We start from the raw sequence: 2,724 nt of genomic DNA on the forward strand, positions 1-2,724 counted from the left end.
GACTGAGCCACCCAGGCGCCCCTGTTTTCTAAACTTTTGACTTTGGAGTGCTTAGAGTTAATCAGAGAACCTGGAAACCATTCTGGCTATGTCCTCTCATAGACTGCCCAGAGAAGACAGGTTCGGCAGATTCTGGGGACAGAGCCCCCAGTCCAGGGAAGTCTCTAGGGGTTGTGAGGAGCAATCAGCCTGGGCCTGGGTGTCATGCCTCATGCTCAGTCAGGAAGGATGCCAGGGGGAGCTGCTGCCTAACACATACTAGGTTCTACCCAGACACATCCCCTAAATGTGAGTGTGCAGATGATGCCCTTCCTCTAACAGCTTAAAAATGAAATTGTATATACCCACTTTGTTTCAAAGGAGAGCTCCTTGGACTTGGGGTTTATTTTCACAGTGCTTCTCACAGACCTGGCCCAGAGCAATCACATAAAAAATACTCATCGAACGAATAAATGAATGACTGCCTAAAGCGCAGTAAAGTTCTTGTAGAGTAAAAATGGGGAAATAATTTGGAAATGACTAAAAGTCCATTATTCAACCCTTAGGGATTAAAGGGTTTATTTCACATTTGAATTACCCATGCGCTGTTAACATCTTGCTTATATAGCTCTTCAGCTAGTTTTTTTCTATGCATATATGCTTTTCTTCCTTCCATTTTACAAGGATGGACTCAAACAGCACATCTTATCCTGTGAGCTGCTCTTTTTCTCTTAGCAGTACATGGTAGACATCCTTTTCCAATGTCAGTAGTTTTTTTAGTTTTCAGTACTAGGTAGTGATAATGGATGACATGGGTAGGTGTCAGACTACTACCCAAGTTGAGTATGAGATGCTAAGAGAAGGGAAACCTGTACATTTAAGGGGCGGGCAGAAGAAGTAGACTCATGAGGCACTGGAGAGTGGGCCAACAAAAGGAGAAAAAAGCATGGAGAGATATATCACAGAAGTAAAGAAGGAGAAAATTTCAAGGAAGAGGAAGTAGCCAGGGGCCCAAATGCTGCTTAGGGTTTCAGAAGTCAAGGGCTGAGAGGTAGAATCTGACTCAGCAAAAGGGAAGTTACTCACTTGATACTTTCCCACTGCCTCAATTCTCTCATGTTATGAAATGAGGAAAGAGATTCTTGTTCTACCAGCCGGACAAGAGCATTCCTTGCAATGGTGTGAAGTTTGTGCTTTGAATGAGTATTCGTTCGCCGCATTTAAGGGAAATCAAAATACAAAGTCTTAACCAAATGGATTTTATTTTGCTTAGTTGAGAATAAGTCTTGCGGGAAGCAGTCAAGAGCTGTTACAAATGTTCAAGGTAGATATCAAGGACCCACAGACCTTTGGCTGCTTACCCACCATTCTTCGTGAGGACTTCATCCTCATGGTTGCAAGGTGGCTGCTTGGCCTCCAGCCATCATTCTGACGAAGAAGAAGACAGAGAAAAAGACATGCAAATTTCCCATATTATCTGAGTCTGTCTGTGATAATCAGAAGCCCCATCCTGTCAACTTTGCTTACAGGTCATTAGCTAAAACTGGGTCCCATGGCTGCTCCAGTGTGTGGAGGAGGCTGGAAAGATAAGTATTTTTACCCCAGCATATTGTCAGCCATTTCTTCTGGCAAGGAAGGAGAGAACGGATACTGGGGAAGCAACCAGCAATATCTTCTGTGGGGTGATTATGTGAGAAAGGTTAGGCTTGAACATAACAGCATGCAGCCTTCTTAGATTTATTACTTTGTGAGAGACAAAAATATTAAAACAATCCATTTGATTCTAATTCTAACGGGAAGTAAAGAATAAATCACCCTCAGCCCCGGGCTAGTATTCCATGTCCCCTAAACCTCTGTGTTCCAGCCCTTTTGGTTTTCCTGACAGGGCCCTCATATTTTTTAAAATTAAATTCCACCTTGCAAAAAGTGGGAAAAATCTAAGCACAGCAAGTTGCTAGGAGACCCGAGGGGCTTTATTGGGTGAGCTGTCTGGGGCCTGCATGGCTGAATTTTTCTCCCCTGATGACCGACATGCCCGAAACCTGTGTCTCCAAAGCTGTGTGGAGGTGGGCAAGAGCTTCAGCTCCCGGCGGAGGGACGTACCCCATCACAGGCTGCAGCACGTTCTGCAGGAGGGCGGCTGCCAGTTCTCTGAGGTAAAAAGAGAAGCCGAACTGCTGAAGCAGAGAAAAGGTTTTCTGCCCTTCCTTCCCTGCTGGAGCAGTTCCGTTCTCTCCGAGAACCCCCTGCCCTCACCCAGTTCGGACTTTCTCCCCTGGGGTGAAAACCACTGAAAACCAGCGAGCTGCTAAGAGAAGGGGTCTGTGAGGCGGTGTGTAGATGCCAGGATGGCTCTGCTCTTCCTCCAGCTCCCCCCCCGCCGCCATTTTCCTGCCCCGTCTCCCCGCCCCCCACGTGGCGGGAGTGATACCGCTGTTGGCTGACCCGAGCGCCTGCCCGATGCCGTTCAGCGCACTGAGCAAGTGCTTTCTGGGACTGGGCCCCGTGCAAGAGCAGCCGAGCAGGGCTCCGTGAGCGCGCCAGACCCGGGCTGCCGAGAGCAGAACCGGATTGTTTGAAGAGGACCGTGTGTGCCAGCTCATGGTCCGACACCAGCAAGAGGCAGAGTCGCTCAGCGGACTCTTCATTCCCGTGCAGCCCTCCCTGCCCCTGCCCGGCACCCTCCAGCTGGAGAGGGGAGATGGCTCTGGGGAAATTCCATTCTGTAATTCATTTAAGCAGGAT

At 48.3% G+C, this 2,724-nt stretch overlaps 1 long non-coding RNA gene across 1 annotated transcript; it reads right to left on the minus strand.

Annotated features, from left to right (window-relative positions):
* Positions 1-1,243: 1,243 nt before the first annotated feature.
* On the minus strand, positions 1,244-2,371 carry LOC141374918 (uncharacterized). The gene is made up of 3 exons (XR_012382120.1): positions 2,236-2,371; positions 2,083-2,130; positions 1,244-1,407 (listed from the first exon to the last, which is right to left on the minus strand). It is a non-coding gene; the product is annotated as an uncharacterized lncRNA (long non-coding RNA).
* Between the last annotated feature and the right edge of the window lie 353 nt (positions 2,372-2,724).

The sequence above is a fragment of the Callorhinus ursinus genome, unplaced genomic scaffold (genome assembly GCF_003265705.2).
Source record: "Callorhinus ursinus isolate GAN/ISIS: 27379988/994484 unplaced genomic scaffold, GSC_fseal_2.0 scaffold23, whole genome shotgun sequence".
NCBI classification, from domain to species: domain Eukaryota; kingdom Metazoa; phylum Chordata; class Mammalia; order Carnivora; family Otariidae; genus Callorhinus; species Callorhinus ursinus.